Here is a 22,943-nt window from a genome sequence, read left to right on the forward strand (position 1 = left end):
TGTATAGCTTGGAGCCAGTGACCCCTACGTATTCCCGGAAGGGTAGGGCCTTGAGTTCCTCCCTAAACTGGAGGATTGTTGGTGTGGTCTGATTGCAGCCATGATAGTGTTTCAGTAAATGGACCGTAGCAAGAGAAAACCTGGTTAATGTTTTGTCTCTATTCCAGTTTTGTCTTAAGCCTCACAATGCATCGTACCTGAGTCCACACATTTTGTGGCTAGGTAGACTGGTGTTTGGGCAATAGCTTCCTTATATGTGATGCAGGTAATTGTGGACAGTATCCTGGCTGGGATGGGTAACTGGTGCAATTCTCCTAGGATGGGGAAGATGTGGTAACATTTCTTGGTTCACATTATAAGGCATGCAACACCATGTTGAACATCCCTACGGGGCCCAACTGTGTGGTCCGGGCACCAGTAAGGTTGGTTGAGATTACCAGAGGCTGGACCATGGATTTGAAATCCTTAAGGGACGGGAGAGCTTTGTGTTTCGTAGGTGTGCTAAGATATACCAGGCATCTTGGGCTGTTTGTTGGTATGCTTCCAGAAGGATAGAGTGCTGTCAATAAAGAAGGCAAGTGATTTGGAACATGAGGCCTACTTGAGTGGGTATCCATCAAGGTGCATGCCATTCAGTCACCCAGGAATGGGCTCCTGTTTAGATGGATGGCCTCGGAGGATGAATTCGGTTTTCGCAGAATTAAGTTTCAGGTAGCTACTTGTCATTCAAGCTTGGAAGGAGGCAAGGCATTTCTTGAGGCATGACAATTCACTTTACAATTCACTTTGAGGGAGAACTGGGCATTGTCACTGCATTTGGTGAAATGAAATATTAGGGTCATTGAGAAGTGACCCATGTGTTTCCATGTAGACATTGAGGATCACTGGGAAGGATATTGATCACTGTGGGACTCTGCAGGTGAGTGGGGGATGGTTGGATCAACTTGGTGTCTGTCCAAGCGGTTGCAAGAAGAACCAGTTAAAAGGTGTGGCTGTGAACCCGAATATATCTACGAGTAGGCTTGTCAGTGTGAAGTAGTCATCTGTGTCAAACATGACACAGGGATCATGGAGGAGGAAGAGGATGGAGTCACCTTTACTCATGACTTGGAGAGCAGAATCTGTGACCTGGATGGAGTAGGCTGGAGTCACCTTTACTCATGACTTGGAGAGCAGAATCTGTGACCTGGATGGTGGCAGGTTCCATGCTGCATCTGGGTGTAAATCTAGCATGGTAGTCATGGAGCAGGTCATGTTTGTTAATCAAAGTTGGAGTTGGTTATACAAATTATTTTTAATGGATAATTTTCAATTCAGGTAAACCCATTCAGAAATATGATTGGCACGTGCAGCATGCTACATGATTAATGTCCACTCTGAGCAATGATTTGATTGTATTCTGTAACTAAGCTAAATTGATCATTTCTGCTGAATGTACTTCCACAGAGATAAATGTTGTAATATTGTGTAATCCGACATTCATGATTTATGTTCTGTGCAATGTTTGGCAAGTAGTTTGTAAAGACAATCAGAATTTTGTACATACTTAGTGATGATGGGTACATGTGAGAAACCATTACATTTGGGCCTCTCGTGTTCAGGCAACATATCCTCACGAGCCACAGCATTTGCTCGTTGGATACCATGTCTAATGCTTTGATTGGAATATCCTCTTCTTTTAAACCTATCTTCAATCTTAGTGACTTCATCACTGTAGTCTGACATCTTACTGCAATTCCGACGGGCTCGAAGAAACTCGCCAAATGGTATATTATCGATAACTGTCTCCTTTCCTTTGTTTTTCATTTTTCTTTTTCATTTTATTCTTTTGATCTATGTGATGCTGACAACATGCGGGTGTTTTCATCTTCACACATAACGTACACTGGTAATTTATACCTCAGGTTTCTGTATGTTGTTCTCGCTGTATCGTTTGATCCTCTTACCTGTATGTCGGTATGTATGGTTTATGAAAACAATGAATATGATTTGTGTTGAGCAGAGTGTGGCCTTGAAAAGGACCTGTATAGGTTGAAACACGTGTTGGCACGCCACTCTGTTATTAAACATAGCACGCTACTCTTCTGTTGGACAAGCATCCAATTAAAGAAATGTCCCAAACAACTCAAGTCTGACCTGAACTTGATGGAATGTACTAATTGTCTATTGGGAACCATCATGTTCCAGATGTTTAATTTGCACCAATAAGCAGCGCATCCAATTGTGGAACATACATAGTTTCATATTACGTTGAGTGGGTTTGAGGTATCCACTTGTTCCCAGGGTGCAGCAGCTAGTTTTGCATGGTCAATATTACGATCTCTAATCCAACACCATTGGCTCAAGCGCTTCCAATTTACTGGCATACCTCGAATATACTGTCTTATATTAGCACATGAAGATCATTATTGACCTCCTCTCAGCCAATTAGCAAGCGGCCAATAACTACTAGTATTGACTGCATTCGGAAAATGTTGTCGTCCGAAGCAGACAGGGAAATAACAATGCAATTTCTAGGAAAGATTTTATGTAACAGGACACATCCTCTTGGGGAGGGCTTTGTCCCCTGCAACATACGAAAGAGAAAGCTAAAACATTGTAAAAAGATTGTATGTTCTTATAGAGACACCTTTTAATTTAAAATTTCACCTGACCAAGTTGCAAATAAAATGCTTAACTTATGAAGAAAACATCTTATTAAAATGCTGCAAAATAAAACCACATTTAACTTACTAACTCAGCTTATCTATATACTTTACTAACTCCTAAAGTAACATGTTTTACTTCACCATCACAGGAATTGCTACTACCACTGTGTGCTAATAGCCTTATAGACCTCGCGAAGGGTCATTATCGCTTGATCATTATCAATCTATAAGGCTGTAATATAACCATGGATGGAACAATAAATTTAATAATGTATGCCAAGTGGACATTTTAAGGATACTGTAAAACACTGAGGGGACCTGAGCCACATACATTACATATCGACAAATCAAGTGCTTCGTGCATGCACAGGACTCCAAGATGATGTACAACATACTCAAAATGTACTAGATGCTGTATAATACCTATATGATACTTGTGAAGTAGTAAATCATAAGTGAATTTGATTTAGGGAAATGCTGCAGTGTTAGAAAGGTGAATTTCCTTTGAAAAGTGTGCCTATGAGCTAATGCACTTTATTGAACTCCTGTCGATAAGTGTTCACTTGCACCACATCTAGAGGAGCATGTAGAATTCTCCAAGCATCTTTCGCACTAAAGGATTGTTTTATAAATTACCAGTTGAAATGTCGCAACTGGGAGTTTGCATAAAAATAACTAATTTAGATGTCACAATGAAAGGATGTGATAGTCAAATATTGATATGTTACAATTGATATTAATTTCCTATGATACAAAGTGTAACATAACAAATACATTATTTACATTTCAGAATAGTCTTTTAAATAACTTTGACATCACAATTATCAGTGCATAATCTAATCTACGGTTTATGGTGATTTCATCTAAGATCATTGCATCTAATGCCATTCCATCGAAATGTTTCCATCTAAAATATTTCCATCTAATGCATTTATTTTCCTTTTTTTGGGGGGGTCACCCCAACCACAGTTTTTGAACCTTTAAAATGAACCTGAACAAAAATGAACCCTTTATCCCCCAAAAACATGCATTGGATGGACATTTTTTAGATGGAACAATTTTGATGGAATGGTATTAGATTGAATGGGTTTAGATGAATTGACTAGATACCTAATCTACAGTTACAATACTGTCATTTGTACACAAGAGACACTATTTCACTTCTCGCTAAGGCCAAGATCAAGATCAACTTTACCAAACATTCTTCTTGGGACCATCCCAGCATCATAGTCAAGGACCTTCACTGATCCTCGCTAGAGACCCACCCCCCTGACCCATCTTACCCTATGCCCCATCTCTATGAAACCCCCAATCCACCCTGAAACTCAGTCATGCAGAGCCCTTCTCAACCTATATGAATATTTATGTTTTTATATTAGGCTCACATAGGCGTAACACACCGGTCACACTTCCTCATTTATATAATCCCACCCCATAATTCTGGGCATGGAATAGACAGTGTGATATTGTGAAATGTAAATGCATTTAAAAGAAAAAAAGAACTTCAACTAAGTTTGTCTCTATCTTTGCCTTGGAAAGCACTAAAATTCTAGATGTATCCAAAATCAATAATCAGCTAAAATGTAATGTCCCGTCTATATGAATCTCACTATTGTCAGTCAATACAAACATACATTCTAAACAAAAATATATAATTATTGGATTCTAAGTGATACCACTGATACTAAACATTTCTGTTGCGTTTGCATCTATCTTAAACAACACCAAATACTTCACTGATAACATTCCAACATGATGCAATTGTGTTTAAAACATTTGATTTTCTCCAGTATCAACACACGTATGGTATCGGAGAAAGTTACTTAAACAATTTATTTAGAAACATTTACAATAAATTTGACTTCACCATCCAGATCAGAGGTAGTGAATGTATGGGTTATGTATAAGCCACTTATCTGTAGACAATGGCCAGCTTGCATTTGTCTCCTGTTGGTTTGAATACAAAGTAATGCGCTCAGGGTTCTGATTACTCTATTCTGAACTTGCACGCATACTGGGTTATCAAAATACATGAGTGCATCTTTTATCAAAAGATGCATGTTTGACTTTCATTAAACATGAGTGCTTTACTTGAAAACTATATGTGTATGGGTGTGCTTTTGAATACTACTAAGTATACAGTTTTAAATTCACTTACGTGTGTGTACTATTTTCAATCTATCTGCGTGTGTGACTTTCAAACTCTGTATGCTGCACATCTGTAATGTTCAACTAGCATGTGTTTTTGGGCTGGAGATATATTATTCCCCAGTAACATGAATGATGTTGAAAATAAAAACCCTTCCCTTTCACATTACACATGAATCTGTGCATTCAAAGGGAAGGGAGTACAGGAGTTTGCACTTAGCACAATTCATATTAAATAGCATTAATTCAATATACTTATTTGTGTTGTGCAAACATCTTATTCAGGACTATGGCCTTCTCCAGGTTCCTTAATGCATGATGTCACCCTACGCAAGAGTATTTTGCAATAACACTATAGCCAAAAATGGCTCTAGAATGGTTTAAGATAATTATATTTTAAGTAGTATTTAATTTTACAAAGGTAATTTCACATTACATTGCACCAAAATGCATGCAGTGTTAATTGGTTTTTCAATGAAAAGTACATTGGGATTTTAAGAAGTAACTCATGTGGAGTCCCATGTAAAAAAGGTCATGTAAAATATCAACACTTTTATTCCTGTTCTCAAATTGCATTCCCTTGAATTGCCTGCCCTTACATTATCAGATGCCCATGCCAATCTATATAGACAGTTTGGAGTTGATTGAGATTTAATTAACCTTTTCAATGTGGCTTCTGATTTTGGAGAGCCAGCTGAGGTCTCAGTCAGCCTTTAAAAAATTCATTCAGCAAAACCTCTCTGGTGGCTGATGGAAGCCAAATTCCAAACATAGACTGATCAGCGTTCTTTCAATGGACTTGTCTCTAATCTGCCTTGGGCCCGTCCTTCAAATATCAGCTTTATACTCCTATCTCCACTTTGTTCCTCAATGTCCAACTCCCATATTTCATAGCCATCTCCTCTATGCCCTGTGTGAATGCAATTATGTATTGATATGTGTAATCTGCTAAACAGATCCGCCTTTGTCACCAACTTCATGCCAAAAGCATAGTGTACTTGTGCCCGGCTGCATCAGTAATCTGATCTGTAGCACCTGCTCTGTTCGTGGTGCAGAGCAGGTTCAAAGATCACAAGATCCTCACTCGATCCCTGTACCAAATCTACAAGGATCATGAGTAACCCAGGCTGGTGGCAGGGTAATCTCTAAAAATGAGATAATCCTGAGTATAGGCACAGTGAAAGGCACTACTTTTGGTCATTACTGCCACATCCAAATTGTTATCACATGTGTCAGCTTCTGTGAGTCAGCTCTGCTGTGGAAGGGAATGTGTATTCAGGTCAGATGGGCCGATACTGCCAAATGGCAGGACAGCAACCCAGAGGACCCAGCCTCTCTTTCATCCCCTTTGTGGGGGCCAGTGGCACCCTTCTCCAGAGACAGCCACCCAGCAGGCAACTTTCCTGGGCCAAGGGATCCAAGGAACACACTCATTCAGGAGGAGTAGCCCCGTACCATGGTGCTGCATGTCCAAAGGCCTTTGTTGTCAGTAAGGAGGACTGGGGCTAGGAGTTGGATAGGCATGAGGGCTATGGACACTGGAAGAAGCCTTGCACCATGTTATTTCTTGTGGTTTCTCCTTCCCTTCCTCTCCCCTCCATTTCATTTTGAGTGTTACCTCATATGGGAAAAGTCCACTCTGGCCAGGTACAGGGGTTGGTCCACTAAAGCAAGCTAGGTTTAGACCAATTGCCTGGGGACCTGTGCTTTCAAAAGAAGGGGTGTTTCGCCCCTTCAGTAGACACTTAGTTACTTGAGGATCATTTAAAGCCGAAGACTCATTCTGAAAATTCGAACTGGACTTCCTTTGGGGCAGTTGTACTGTCCAAAGGCCTCAACCTGAGGTGAGGAAGTACCCATCAAAGAAAGAAGGAAGTTCTGTCCCCTAGCCACTCCCAGGGCACATCAGGAGTGACCACTGCTGTGGACCAGGATCGACCACTCTGCAACGGATTTCCAAAGATAGGAGAGCAGACATTGAATGGAATCATCCTGTCCTTCAGTCTTCTGTGGAATCCTCACAGCAACCAGAGGGCCAGACCAGCTGAAGCTCCCTGTTCTACTGCACCAAAGCAGTCGCTCTGTGTTCTCTGCATCTTGAACAATAGAGAAGGTGCTGGAACTGGTATCTGTGTTCCTTAAACCAGCCGAACTGTGTCTTACTTCTAAACCAGCTTGACATCATGTTCTAGTGAAGCACGTCACATACTAGGCCTGAAGAAACTGCTCAACGAAGGGGCCTGAAATGAATCACTGGAGAGTCACTAGCCATCTCTAACCACGGGTTGCAACCACAGCTTGGTCGAGCTAGCCCTTGAACTTCCTTCTCATTGCCTTCTCATTCATCCCACATCGATCCCACATTGATGCACCCAAGATCACCCCTCCAAGGACCATTGCCCGCTGACTCAAACCTTTTCAGCATCACTAATTTATCCCTCCCACTGGCTAAAGCCTGACTCAGCCTGGCCAACTGCATAGCATTCCTGGACCCGCCCGACCTACGACATTGAAGAGTCTTCGTTCAATCGCAAGAACACCCACATTTGCCCCTACTGAATACCTACTTGCTGCTGGGGCCTCCACGATCATACGTGCCCAAATTAAGCCTGATCAGCTCACATCAATGTTTGAATGTGAGTCTGATTGCGTCAGCCCACCAAGAACTGAATCCAGGTACTATTCACACTGAACTTCTCACACAGTCCACTGAGACCATAGAAACTGGTTAGGTCATGATCACTCCTGTTTTCTACAAGATATCCTTTTTATGGTAGTACCTTACCTACCACCCCTGCAACTACTCTCAGAGTGCCACTTTCTCCAGTCTGTTGCACCTTCTCTGTTCTTTCTTTTAGAGGTGTTGTTTTGTATAGAAATCTCTTTTTTTGTTCTATGTGCAGATGATGTGTTTAATTAAAGTGTCACATTTTTATAGAATCTTGAGTGGGCATTCCCTTTATTTTGGACTGTGATTCTGTGCTGTTTGTGTCACTACTGGTTCACTCTCACAACCCTAAAGGCAAAGGAGATATATCTTTTGATTGTCCCTGTTTGGCCTTTATGATTGTGTCTTGCTTTTGTTTGTAGAAGTTTGTTTGTTTGTTTGTTTGTTTATTATTTATAGCGCGCGCCAGACCCGAGGGTAACCGGGCGCGTTGTTCAAGGATACTTTAAACTTTACAGGTTGCGCATGTTTACAAGTAGTGGTTATACATCGTAGAAATTAAATAATGCAGGACAGTAAGGAGAATATACATTGTGCATAATATATACATATAGCATAAAATATACAGGAAATATACAGTAGGAAGATAGAGAGTATATAATTATGTACATAGTACGTCTGTAGAACAGTGGTTATGTTGGTGTAGGGCAGGACTATCGGTCATTTTCTTTGATCCAATTGATACAGTTAGATCTGAAGAGAGCGTAGGATTGGGTAGATCTCAAGCCGGGCGGGAGGGAGTTCCAAAGCTGGGCAGCTTTGACCGGGAAGCTGTTTCCTCCGGCCGTACTTAATTTAAATGGGGGTATCACTAACTGGTTGGAGTATGCTTCTCTGGTGGGTCTAGTGGAGATTTTTCTGTTGAATCTAGCAGCTAGGTATTTGGGTGCTAGATGGTTGATGCTTTTGAAAGTTAGAGAAGCTGTCTTGAGTTTGATTTTGTCCGCTGTGGAGAGCTAGTTGGATTGTCTTCTGGCCTCTGAAATATGCTCCCTTCTTGGAATTCCTAAGGCAGCTCTGAGAGCATTGTTCTGTAGTGTTTGAATTTTTTGCAACGTATGTTTATTGGCCCCTATATATAGTGCGTTGCAATAGTCCAATTTCGACAGCACTAGTGCTCGAGCAAGGGTTAGGCAGTTGGCAGTGGATAGGTATGGTTTTGCGGCTCTAATCAGCTTGCAGGTATATGCGGTGCTGGATGCCATTGCGCTCACCTGTTTGGTTAGGGTGAGGTGGGAGTCAAGGTAAAACCCTAATGTTTTTACCTCTTTTGCCACCTTGATAGTGTTACCGTCTATGACGAAGGAGGAGTATTCTTCTTTTAGTCTATTGATGTTTTGTGTGTTCCCCAGTATGATGAGTTCCGTTTTGTCATCATTCAGGCATAGCCCGTGGGTGGCCATCCATGCCTGAATGATGAGATAAATCTTGTTCACCAAGGCCAAATCTTGTTCATAATCCCCTGAAAGTGGTATGAGAATCTGAGTGTCATCCGCATAGTTAGTGTAGGTGACACCCAGATTATCTAGATCATCGAACAAGGGCTTCGTGAAGATGTTGTACATAGTGGGGGAGACACAAGAACCTTGTGGGACTCCGCATGTGATGGATACAGGGTCAGCAGCAGCAGAAATAGAGAAGACTCTCATAGTTCTACCGGTTAGGAATGATTTGATCCATGCGATGGCATGTGTGGAGAAATGGGCAGCTGTTTCTAGGTGGGTGCAGAGCACATCATGATCCACCAGGTCGAAGGCTGCAGAGAGGTCCAGTAAGAGGAGTAGGGCCATCTTTCCGGAGTCTCTCAGCTCGTCGACCTGAGTTTTAAGATCGATGAGCGCGGTTTCAGTTCTGTGCTGAGGTCTGAAGCCTGATTGTCTTGTGCCTAAAAGGTGGTGCAACTCGAGATGTTTTTGGATCTGCAGGTAGGCTACCCTGTCTAGGATTTTTAACAGGAAGGGTACCGTTGTGATAGGCCTGTAGTTAGTCGGGATGGATGGGTCCAATGATTGTTTTTTTAGGAGGGGGAGGACCCAAGATTGCTTGAGGTTATCTGGTATAGTGCCTGAAGCAAAGGAGGCATTGATGAGCTTAGAAATGAATGGGGAGAGGTCTCTGGCCGTGTCTTTTATTAGTTGGGCTGGGCATAGGTCGCCACGGCAATTGGATGGCTTGAGTGAAAGTATTATCTTTTCGGTTTCAAGTATAGTTACTTTCGAGAAGTTAAATTTAAGGTCTAGTTTAGTGCTGATTGGTGGTTTGCCTCTTAGGTTAGTTGAGGGTGGAATATTCTGTTTCTTTATCTCAATTTTTGTTTGGAGTGTGGCAATTTTGTCATTTAGTGCTTTTTGGATGTTCGAACACCATATTTTATTTTTGTCACAGTTATCCTGGACAGGAATAGGGTTTTCTAGTTCCTTTAGTATAAGGAATAGTTCTTTAGTTCCAGATTTGGCCTGCAGTATTCTGTTGTTGAAATTCTCTCTTTTTGCTTTCTTTATTTCATTTTTGTAAATCTTGGAGGCATTGATAAGTGTACTTTTATTTGTCTCTGTTGGGGTTAGTCGCCAAGCAGATTCGCATTTGCGTTTTTCAAGTCTTAGCGATTTGAGGTGAGGAGTAAACCAGGTGTTTAGGTGGGCTCTAGGCTTACTCTTTCTCAGTTTCAGTGGGGCAATAGTATCTAGAGCTGTAGCCATGGAAGAGTTGAATTCATTTACTAGTGATGAGGTGTCCAATAAGTCAGGTAGAGAGTTTAGTCTGGGGAGGATGAGCGGTAGCAGTTTTTCTGTAGTTATAAGTTTTTTGTTTCTGGTTGGCAAGGGGGGAGCCAAAGCAGTTTCAATAGGTAGGGCCAAGTTGACATTTAGGAGGAAAGTTATCAGTGCATGATCAGTCCAGATTTGTGGGGTGATATCGACAATCGTTGTATTGCAGTTATGGTCAGCAACCCAGTCAAGTATACGGCCTTTTTCGTGTGTGGGTTGTAGGATTTTTTGGGAGAAGCCTAGTTCTGAGATGACATTAGTGACATTAGTTGCTTGCAGGTCTTTAGGGTCATTGTAGCCTAGGTTTAGGTCTCCCAGAAGGATAGCTTGGGATGAAGTTTTTAGGTTGTTTGAAAGGATCGTGGAAATGTCCTCCTCGAATGTGCCAATAGGGCCTGGTGGTCTATAGATAAGGTGAATAGTGATAGTTTGAGAGGGAGATGCGAGGAGTTTAGCCGTTAGTGATTCGCAGGAATTAGTCGTTGAACTTGATTCCGTTTTTAGGGTGAGATTATTTTTAGCAATAATAGCTAGGCCACCTCCTCGAGAGTTGACTCTGTCTTCTCTAAGTATGGTGTAATTATAGGGTAAGGCAAGCATTAGGGCAGGTCCTGCAGCTTGGTGCAGCCAAGTTTCTGTTATGGCGAGGATGTCGTAGTCTCCTATTTGAATAAGATCCGCAATTTCGGTAGCGTGTGCTATTAGTGACCTGGCATTAATAAGGGCGCACTTCAATTGGATGTTTGGCTTTGCTGTGGCCTGAGTGGCATTACTTTTCTTTTTAGGTATGCTATTATTAGCATTGGGCTGCTTATTTGGGCGGTTATTGCGATGGAGGTCAATTTTTATAGGGGGAGTGTTTCGGATGTTAGTGTTACTTCTATTGTAGGAGGTATTGTGTCTAGCTAATGGTTCGTAAATTTTAGGTAATCTTGAACGTAGTTTTGCATTTCTACTTGCAATGTCACAGGGAAGGTATGTTAGCGATTGGTAGGTAATAGGTGAGTGTGAAAGTTGATGGCTGGGCTCTAGGCGGGGAGTTAAGAGTCCTTCCTCCACGGGCGGTATGCCCTGTAGTGTAGGCCTTGGATGGTGGTTTACTTTAGGCATTGTGATCCAAAAGGCTGACAGGTAAATAAAAGTTAGTATCATTGTGATCTGGTTTTAGGCGTGGGCAGTTGGTTTGCAAGAGTCAGGTACCTCTCGGCTAGACGGAGCAATCATATGTAGGCTAAATGCAATCAGAGACAGGCTAAATGCAGTCAGAGACAGGCTAAATGCAGTCAGAGACAGGCTAAGTCCTAGGCGACCATAAGGCACAACACAGTTCAAATGTGGTCTGGGGGCGACCATGGGGCACAACACAGTTCAAATGTGGTCTGGGGGCGACCATAGGCATAAAGCATGGCAAGAAAATGGGCACACTTCGCATGCATAGCCCTGTCGCACCAAGCCCACCATGAGAGACGTGCAGTGAGTGCATTGCGTGGGGCTGGAAAAGGACTTGATGTTCAGATGATGGCACTGAGTGGGCCATTGTACACCCACTCATCCTTGTCCTCCTGTGAGGCACAATCCAATTTGTCACACTCCTCATCTGCCTTGTGGGAGAGGTATGGTTTTGCTAGTCACAAATGTGGGGGGAAGAAACCACTCCTATTGAAGAAATGCCTATTTCATTTTTCAGACCTAACTTTGGATTTAATAGAAACTGGTATTATCAGAGCCTATAAATTGATGTACACATTTAGATACTTGAATGATCAATGTGCGATAACATTTGGTTATGTTTCTTTGCTGTTTATCACCTATTCAAAACATGGCAGGCAATATATTATTTTTTACATAATTTGGTAGCTATTACTTAAACCTAGAAACTGTGACAAGGGCTTGTCGATCTGAGCTTGCATCACATGGCAGTGATTATTTTAATGATTAAACATTTGATTCAAGTTTTACTTCCAGTTACTGTCTATTAATTTTGCTGGTAGCAGGTTATTGCCATTTCGCTGCAGGTAGCAGTTGAGGTGTATCACCAACATACTCCTTTTTGCATGATATCAATATGTGTTCATAGCAGATGTCTTTTGGTGCGAACAGACTTCCAAAATGTTTCCCTTAACATGGGCTAACTGAGTTTTTATGGAATGCTTGGGGCTTGATGAATGATGCGAAGCTCTTTGAAGTTGAGAACCCAAATCCATTAGTGACTCTGGCAGGGGATTTATTTATATAATCTTCAGTACAAGGCTTTTGTATGTGCTCTTCATGTTTTGTTATTGTGAATTTCTGATCTGGGTTAGGCCTGATAAGTAGAACATTCAAAGAGTTTCCATGTTCCCCTTTTTAAGCAGTTTTGAAGTCACCTCATCAGTCACAATACTCAGGCAATAGTTTCATTTCAAATGCAAGGATTCACTAGTTGGGGATTCTGAAATCACATATGGCTGTAATAGGCTTTACAATTTACAATATTTTGTAGTCAAAACACATAGTATATGTGGTCATTGAAGATGAATCACTTTATTTACTGTAAATACATGTTCATTGCAAATGATATCAAAATGATAAGGACGTGTTTAAGAAATTCCATTCTTTTGAGTTTTGTGAGTGAGTGCATTGGGTCCCAAGCTGGGTTCTGACATTAATAGGATTTTACAGGTGCTTGGGTCTTGTCTTGGCATTTGTACATAAAGAAGGTTCTTACTTAAATACACTCGATTTCCAAAATACACCAACATGAATGAGACAATGATTGAAGAAATGTTTTGGTACTTTGATGTATTGTTTTTCAGGTAACCACATCTCTCCGCATTTATTCTGCACTGATAAGCCTGTCTTTAAATACTATTGAAAGACACACAATCTTGAAACTAATGTTAAGCATGTGCACACACCTAGTTTTATCTCGACTCACATCATTCTTTACTTATAACACTGGGCAAGAGGATTAGACTTCCAACAAATTACATAATTGGTGACTAGTATCTCCCTTGCTGTTTCTGGAAGCCCTTTTTCAATTCACTTTATTTTAGACCATCATCCATTGCTAACTTTATCTTTACACACTCAAAACCCATCTCCTAAATCCAAACCCACTCCATGGCCCATCACTCCCTGGATGATTTCTTTGCCAAGGCTAATTTCCACACCTGAATCTCTCACAAGTGTCAAACCTAGAGAACAATGTAAAAGTCTGGATCATCTAAAACTTTCCGATGACATTAATTCCCACTACTTTTATATTTTGGATCATTAAGACAAAACAAAAAAGGATGAAACATTCATATTTGTTCTATTATTAAAAAGAATAAAATACTCTAATATAATACTACAATTCACCTCAGATGTCTGTGTCAAGTTTGTACAGAACTGCTAAGTAATAGCTAATGTCCATGAAATGCACAGTTGGGTATTCATTATACTGCATATGGCCTAAGAACGTCTGGATGAACAGAGAGGAGATTAAAGATTATGATTTGAAACCATGTGTCAAAAGTAAAAGAGACATCTCTTCACTAAACCATCTTGGATATTGCTTCCAGAGATGTAAAAGTGCTTTCGTATCACTGGAGCACAGCAGGATGATTTTAATGATCCGCCTAAATGTGTTCCCTTTACTGACAAGAATGAACTGGTCGATGGGCCATAAGGAATGCACAGGCAGGTCCGGCTGTGATGAAAATCTTTAAAAAAAATGTGTTGATCTGCCCTATCTTCTACGACCTTACAAGGCAATGGCCAAGAAAGCATTTTATTAGTAAGGGAATTAGGAAGACCAGGGAAGCAATGTACCTATTTATGTATTTTAATCGCATGAATTTTGTATTTGATGTTTGTACCTTTGTAAAAGTGGCTTGCAAAAGGGTAGGATGATCTTTTTAGAATATTCTATAGGTGTTTTAAATTGGACTGGGCATTAAATTGTAATATTGTCTGTGTGGCTTTTATGCTATAATATTAACTGTTAATGGCTAATGCCAAATTAAACTGATTTCTCCGTCTGATGCTTCCCCAAAATCATCCCAATTTACCTCAGTGTCTGCCACTTTAGTTCATTAACCCTGTTCACAAAGTCCAGAGGTCCTTAAAGGTCCCCAGAAGCTCTGACAAAGGCCAATGTAGTCCATGGCAGTGTGCCTCATATCACAACATATGTCCCTGGTCTTTCATGGGATATGCAGACTGTTCAGAAGCATATTTCCCCTTATGTGTGTTGTATGGTGGCCATGCTGATTATGCCAGCAGTCTCACTGTTGTGTACACAAGAGCTGCAGTGAAGCAGAGGAATCTTCACAGGGTGTCCCTTCGCATGCCTCTGATGCTGGAAGCTAAGGCTTTATAAAAAAACATTTAAGGCTTGAGCAAAAGGCACAAATACACATGCTTTCTTAATATGACATCTACATCAGAAAACACACACATTATTAGTGAAAAAGGAAAGGCATTTGTCTGGAGACTGACTCCTAACCCGGAGAGTCTTCTGGCTTGAGGGGTGGATCAAGAGTAGGTATAAAGTTTTCAAAGAGGCAAGGGGTGACTTATTGACTAAGTTACACTCCGTCCGGCCTGGGTGCTTGAGTTCTTCAGTACCCAGGGAAAATTCTGTCAAGGAATATGTCACCAGGGGGCGACAATTCTACAGATATGCACCCAGACTAAAATCGAACCCTTTCCACAAGTATTCTAGGATTGGAGTTTAGAACCGTAAATGACACCCGTCCTAGAATATTTGGGGAAAGTATTTAAGGGGTCAGGAAATAAATTGCCTCCCTGACGACATTTTGCAGGAGAGATATTCACATGAAAACAGCTCTTCGGCACTAGATACACAGTTGTGTGATTATGGTGCAAATCTCTTTATCTACCAAAATCTAAATGTGTGATGTAAAAAACGATGATACAGAGTGCTGTCTAGTGCCGTCAACATAACAATGTCCCAAATGGTTTCTCTAAACTCCAAACACCACACTGCTCTGTGGAGAGCACCTCTTGCTCCTGGTGAAGTACAGGTTTGTAAAGTGCTCCTTAGAGGTAGGTCAGCACTAGATGTTATACCTTAAAAAAGGGAAAGAAAAGAAATGTAGAAGATATCATGCCCCCCCCGCCCTCCCCAGGAGTCACTGCATTTACTCAGTAATATTGTCCTCCATTTCGGTATCAGGCTCTATTAATAATAATGTGTATTCAGTATGTGGCGCTTCCTGCCAGATTCCTCCACCTGTCTAGTACTGTAATAGCTGCTGTCATTATTACACTATTAATGATTCTCGATGTATCGAACAATGACGGTTGAATGGCTGAGTCGGCCCTTCCTGTCTATCCATGAGTTCCTGCTTTTGGATCCTAACTTCCCTATATCCCACCCTGATGAGAAATCTCACCATACAGAATCTATCAATCAGAAGCAAAATCAATTTGACAGAATTGGTATCTTTCTGCCTATGCTAGGGAGCACAAGTAAATGGAAACATAGACTAATCTCATTCATTAGTACTGTGAAATTAATAAAATTCTTACGATTGTCAATTTTATCAGTCATCAAAATTAAGAGGGTCTTTGTCCTCCTGGCTTCCACTTAAGCTTTGAGGGTAATGACATCAGACTCTTAATGGCGTCAATTCCTTATTTGCATTTGCTCAGAATATCCCATTGCTTATTTAATATTGTTCTCTTTTATCAAGCTTCACTGCAGAATGAAAACGAATTATTCCGGAATCGGAAGCAAATTGACATTAATTGCAACTGCAAAATGGTATTTCGGCCTAGTTATGGCTTATTCGAAAATGAAGCATACAACACCGTTTTTTAAATATATGTTCAATGTTACCTATATTCGGGAAAGCAAATGGACCCTGCATTGAGTGTGATCACGCTGATCTTTCCTAAATTGTACGTTTAAGTTATTAAAGTTTGTAATTAATTGTAATTGATTGACCAGATGAACATACTTCCAGGAGGTGATTCAGATGCAAGTCTGTGTGGCGAAATGTTGCAATTGCTGGCTGTACAGAAGAGACAGCACAGCACAGTCCTTGCACAGCAAGTGTCCCAGCAACTCCATTTGGGGGTGCTGGATGCCTCCCTGATGCCATGAGGCTGAGGAGGGGGCTTAAGACTCCATACAGGTGTGGTGGTGGGGCGTGGCGTGGCAGACAGCACCCACCCGGCAGTTAGTGAGCACCCTATGGCTAACACAATTGCGTGCTCAGTGAGAACGCACCGCGCCCTGGCAGCGCTTACAGACATTGCAGATGCCCCCCTCATCTAGTTTTTGGAGGAAGCCGGGCCCTCTTATTCCTGGCCCACCACAACCCTCTCAACCCTTGTCTACAACATACATTTAGCCTCCTCCTGTGAGCTAAATTCCCACCTCCTCATGTGCAGCTCTCTCAGGTTTTCACTTTCCCCCGTGTGAAGACTCCCAGTCCTGTTTTTCTTGGGATTATGGCCTTTTAGTTTTCATAAATTTAAAATGGGGAGACGCTAGTCCCACAATTCAGAGGACATCAAAGGTCTGGATGGCAACCATCTCGCGCATGTGAAGGGGGAACTTTCAGTCTCTGAACGGGTGATAACTAGTCATTTCCCCGTGAGGGGCGGGGGTTGGGGGGTATTTGTCACTTTACATATTACCTTACGGGGATGTTTTCATTTGCAAAGGCGTGAGCACCGCTTCAGAATGGGACTGCGTCAGCGTCGCGCGCAATGTTGCGCCTTCGCATTTAGTATTACCGAATGGGCTGCAAAGCCGGCTTCAGCCCCTCATCTAAAATCAAATTGTGGGTGGAGGAAAAAACAGATAGAATTGTGAGCTGCACCTTACCAGCATTTGAGTGCTATTACCCAATCGGGTTAAGGTCTTACTTGTAGCAGTGCACCTGAACCTGCCGTCAGATCTCCTAGCCAGTGAGTGGCATTTTTAAAAAGAGTATTTTTTAATGGTGGTCTAAAGGTGACTAGGGAGGGCTGTGATCCCTTTGCAAGTGCTGTTTAAGCAAGCTTCGCTAAACACATTTTTGTCCATGTAATGGCCCTGCAATCTTATATCTACATTTTTATGTGAAAGGTCAGACGGTATTAGCATAGCCAATATTTCAGTATCTGATTTATATCATGATTTCACTCTTATATTTATTGCAAAGAGGCATTAAAATGTCCTCATTTGACCCCAGGGCATGCAGAGGAAATTGGCAGGGTTTTCATGTGTTTCCCTACTTCTTTTTTAAAAATATTGAACTGAATAAAATATTGGTTGTTATTAAATGGATAATAGCTTGAGCAGGCCCTGCCGAGCTTCACACGTGTCCTGCAGGCTGAACACATAACTCTGGGGCGAGCACTTAACGTGCTGAGCTATCGTGCTGACTTTCTTAACTTAAAAAGTTGTCCAGAAGTGGTCCTCCAGGCAATCAGTTATGAGTCTTGTAGAAAGATCATATCACTCGAAAAACATGATGCAAACATTGCACCAATCTCTCCTGAAATAAACTCGTTAAAGGTACCCAGATAATGACCTGCTTTGTCACCCCCTTTGTTCTCTTGGGTACCCCCTGTAGCCCGGCCTGTCACTGCTTTTTCGAGCAAGTGGGTCGAGCAGGAAAAGTCGTTGCAGTGGCGACAGTGGATTTCAGGAGGTAGCAGCGGGCGTTGTGGACTACCAGGTCAAAAGCAACCATTTTATATGCCCCATATGCTTTGATATAATCAAAGAAGCCAACATTACCAAATGTGGACACGGCTTCTGCTCGAAATGCATTCACCATTCGCTGGAGGACAACACTAGGTGCCCAAGATGCAGCGATGTGATTGAAAATGTAGATCAGCGTTATCCTACTTTTTTAGTTAATGAACTCAACTTAAAGCAGAAGCAGCATTTTGAAGAAAACGATTCAAACCCGGCCGGTGGAATGGTCACCGCTGGCAGATCTTCTAGGATTTGCTGGGTACAGACCAGGACAATTTGGAATTGGCCAACGGGAAATTGATGCTGGAGCTGCTGGTACAGAAGAAGAAGCAGTTAGAGGGGGAGTCCCGTGCTGCTCAGCAGCAGATCCTCATGGAGTTTCCCAAAGTTGCCTGGAAAAACGCGAGAGAGCAGTTGTATCAGATCCAGAAGGAACTAAGTCTTCTGGAAGAAAACATCAACTGTGTGAAGGAGACGAGTGGTTTGTATTCTCCCGTTAGCGAGGACAGCACAGTGCCACAGTTTGAAGCACACTCAGCTTCACCAAGCAGTCTTATCAATTCCACAGAGAACAGTGAACCCCCTGGTTTCAGCGGATGTTCTCAGACCAAGAAACACCCTTTGTATAGCAACACCTTGGCATCGTGGCAGAAGATGCTCACTGTTCACTTTGAGGACCTGGAGCAGTGCTATTTCTCCACAAGGATGCTCCGTGTCTCACATGACAGTAGGATCTCTGGCCACTTGGTCCTATGCCAGCGACCTCTGCAATGGCTCCAGCATAGTCTGCAGCGTCAAGTTTGATTGGGACAGCAACAATGTTGCTATTGATTGGGTGACTAAGAAGATCAAAGTATACAAGTACAACCCAGTGACTCCGCATGCAATAGACTTTCACTTTTTAGAAAACAAGATGACCTTCAATTCCAAAGTCAGTTGTATCAGCTGGAGAAGTTACCATAACAACCTTTTGACCATCAGTGACTACGAAGGCACATTCATCATGTGCGCTGGGTTCACAGGGCAGAGGTCTAAGGTATATTAGGAACATGAGAAGAGCTGCTGGAGCGTTGATTATGACATAATGGACCCCAAACCTTTAGCTTTGGGGCCTGACAAAGACAGGCTCTGGTCCACCAACCTGGTGAATTCGGTTGCGACCATCGAAGCAAAGTCCAACGTCTATTGTGCCAAGTTCAGCCACTCATCGCTCTATCATTTGGCATCCGGCTGTGCTGATCACTGTGTCCACTACTATAGCCTGTGCAACACAAAGCAGCCAGTCATGGTGCTCAAAGTCCACCGTAAAGCTGTCTCTTACACCATGTTTGCCAACAGTGAAGAAATAGTCTCTACATCGACAGACAGCTTGTTGAAACTGTGGAACGTGGGGGCGCATCATTGTTTTGGCTCCTTCAAAGGTCATATCAACAAAAAGAACTTTGTAGTCCTGGCAGCCAATGGGGATTACATTTCCTGCAGAAGTAAAAAATAACTCTCTACCTATATTACAAGGGGATCTATCTCAAAACGCTGCTCACGTTCAAGTTTGACACCGGGCAGGGACCAGAAAGAGTATGACACCAATGAATTTGCCTGCACTGTGTGGAGTCGGGCAATGCCAGGCGGTTAATCCAATGTTCTGATTTCAGGGTGCAATTAAGGTGCTTGAACTAGCATGAAGAGATCAGCTGCATTGGGTAGAAGGTGCCCCTGTCACTGCTTCAGCTCTGCAGAGACCATGATGGGTGGAAACCCTTCATAGCATGTTGGCTTCCATTCTACTGACTTTGTTGGACCTTACCTGTGGAAGGCTTTAGTATTGATGGAAGTGTGGGGGCGAAGAGTGAAAGGAAATGTATCTGCCATCAGCATTTCAGATGTACCCCATGGACAGCGTGTGGATGATGCTCTGTCAGGCGTGGTAGGAGTTTCTTGGACACCACCGTTTTTAGGATGCGGCGTGGGAATACATTCTTTCCAGCAAACGCGAATAAAGGAAACCTACACAAATAATTGTCTATGGTCTTCCCAGATTTCTCCTTGAAGTAAAAACCAGCAAAGCGAAACAATGCTTTTTCAACAAATCTGCCCTAGATCTTGACTTTCATGGCAAGGGTTTGGGGTAATGGAGGAATCTGTGAATCCTCGCGTGGGGGTCATTTAACATGAATGGTCAAGCTGCTGGGTAGGGCTGCTTACACATGCTTGAAAGGCGGCATCTCCATGCAATTTCGATTGTGTTTTGTGAACGGATGAAATGCATGCATGTGGCTATGGGAACACCTGGTTTCCATGCTGCCCACCGAGGCCAGGCGTGTGGATTCCAGCATCTTCACTTGCATGACTAGTCAATGCCAGTGGGTTTGGTACATAGAGCGGCTGGGGGAGGGGGATGCAACCTTTACCCTCCACCCCCAGTTCCGTGAATTAAATCAACAAAAATCAGACTGTTTATAATTTATTGGTAGACATCATGTCTTCACCATCAAATTATGATTATGGTTGGTTATTTATAACGTGTTTAAGGACCCGGGAATCGAACCTGTGTTGCTCCGCATCATCTTGCTTCCAAGGCGAGCATGTTGCTCCTGAGCTATCCTCCCATTTTTTTTAATCCGCTCCTCACTTCAATAGCACCTGAACTACTTACCACTACTTGGAGTAAGCATGTCTGGGTTCATTGATCTGCTGTAATTTAGAATTGAGCATGGTTTTTTAGGATATCCAAAATTGTCATAAATGCATAAAGGTTGTACTTAATGCATTATCACAGATTGTTTCCACACATGTTGGCTGTTCTAAGACCTGTTTGGATTCTGGTCTTAAGTGGCACAAGAGCCCATGTGCTGATGCAGATCAGTTACTCCTATGCCTGGTGTTGTCACCATATGTAAGACACAGAACAGTCCCATATGTTCAGAAGCTGCCATCAAATGCCAGTTATTTTTATCTTTATTTATTTATGTATTTTCTTTTTGTGACTTGTACAGAGCTTTGAACAAATGCAGTTCTCTCCAGGGCACATACATAAGAAAACAGACACAAGGGGACTACATCACCTAGTGCCTCCACTGAGCATTCGCTATTTAGGTTACCATTTGAGTTCACTTTTGATGGCTCTTTTGAAAGTGAAGAAGTGGTGCACTTGGCACAGGTCACCCGAGATGTCATCCAGAGGGTTGCACCTCATGATGCCAGCAACCTAGAGCCGGTCCTTGTTTTCTTTCTGGGAGTTGGTGGTAATGTCATGGCCAAGAAAGACTTAAGTGTGCTGTGCGGGACGTAATGTGGCAGTCGCTCACACAGAGGTGTCATATCCTTTTACCTGGAACCTTTGTGGCTGATGCAAAGAGTTTTTGAGGTGGAATTATTTGTCAACAGGGAGTCACTTCAAGGATCCTAATGCAGGGGTTATGTGGTCATATTTCTTTAATCCAGTTATGGTTTTGGAGTAGCTGTAGTTGTCTGATCAGTTATTTAAGTGGTCTTCAGTAAACAGCATAGCAACATTCCAGTGTATTTAGCACTAATGCATGTTGGAATTGTGTTTAGTGGTGCATTCAAAAGAAGTGTATACGCTTTGTGGGGATGTGTATTAATAGTGTGCACATTTCGTTAGTGTGTTGATTTGCTGTATGAAATGATGGTTCTTGGGTGTTTTGCTTTGCCCGTTGGCAAAGTCATCCTACATAGTCTAGCCTTTAGAAAGCCGTGTCCAGATTGTGGTTGAAGCTAAGGGTTATGATGACTGTTTCTTTGTGTTAAAGCTGAATTTGTTAGATTACATCCATGTTTGTGTTGCATTGAGACAGTTTGCAATGTCCTTATGTTTGTTTGTTTGTTTGTTTATTCATTTATAATGCGCACCAGTCCCGGGGGTATCAGGCCGCAGCAGTCACGACAGATGCACGGCTTAAATGACAAGGTTACAGGATATAGGCAAGAATACAACATATGTACAAGTTATACAAGGTTACAAAACTATTGTTATTAAAATGATGTGTTGGTTTATTGTTTGTCATGAAAGTCACTTGGTTTTCATCTACGTTTGGTTACCGGGGTGTGGGGGCGCAGGGGAGGGAGGCTGGAGATTTAGTTAGTCACTCACTGATGCCACTGATGGCATTTAGTGTTAAAAGAGGGAGGTTGGAATCTGATCTGTAGTAAAATAATTCCTCTTGGTCGTCCATTTTTAGTTTGGGCTGTTGGGTGTCGCTAAGCTGAATCTATTGCATTAGAGGTTAGATCGGGAGAAATGGCATATGAGGCGGGAGACACAGCTTGTAGGTGCGGTGTGGCTCTTTGCTCAACCATTGACTGCCCATGAGCATGCTAATCCCTATTCCTACACCTCCCCTGCCAAAACACCTCCTCACGGGAACATGTTGCGTTCATTTTATTCAAGCCTTACCTTCAAACTGTGCACTTGAATTGCCCTCCTGCGTTTGTCCAAAGCAGTCTTCTGAGAGTTCATTACTTATTTGGAGCTGTAAACCCACTACTGGTGTAATAATAATGTCTTACCCAGGTCTGCCTTCAGCCACTGGATTTATAAGCACTATGTGTGTCCTCCACTGAAGTCCTGTTAAAAACAAGCATTAGCAAAGCCAACAGTTTTGCTTTGTGTAAATGTATTAGGCCTTTGCCAGGCACTGCTATTAGATGCCCAGGTATTCATACCATTTTGGGCCTGCGCCCATCAATGGCCAGTTCATACTACAACGACTGTGCCTGGCAAGGGCCTTTGCCATGCCTACACAAAAGCCCAAACTGTTGGCATTGAAATGGTTTTACTATCACCTCCCTGAGTGATGTAAACCAAAGGTCTGTTTGAAGGAACATGTGACATAGTTTGGTCACGTGCATTGTTTGCTCACAAATGCGATAAGTGTGAGAATGTGTTCTTTCTTTACTGCTGCTGGGCAAGGGAAGCACAGTGGAGTGTAGGCTTATATGGTACT

At 42.3% G+C, this 22,943-nt stretch overlaps 1 protein-coding gene and 1 pseudogene across 3 annotated transcripts in view; both read left to right on the forward strand.

Moving 5' to 3' along the window:
• Positions 1 to 22,943, forward strand: part of DSCAM (DS cell adhesion molecule) — a 1,793,910-nt gene that overhangs the window by 979,406 nt on the left and 791,561 nt on the right. The gene's annotated exons all lie outside the window — the stretch shown is intronic.
• On the forward strand, positions 1,069 to 19,661 carry LOC138526555 (E3 ubiquitin-protein ligase COP1 pseudogene; annotated as a pseudogene).

The sequence above is a fragment of the Ambystoma mexicanum genome, chromosome 7p, assembly GCF_040938575.1.
Source record: "Ambystoma mexicanum isolate Mex_15411 chromosome 7p, UKY_AmexF1_1, whole genome shotgun sequence".
Classification (NCBI taxonomy): domain Eukaryota; kingdom Metazoa; phylum Chordata; class Amphibia; order Caudata; family Ambystomatidae; genus Ambystoma; species Ambystoma mexicanum.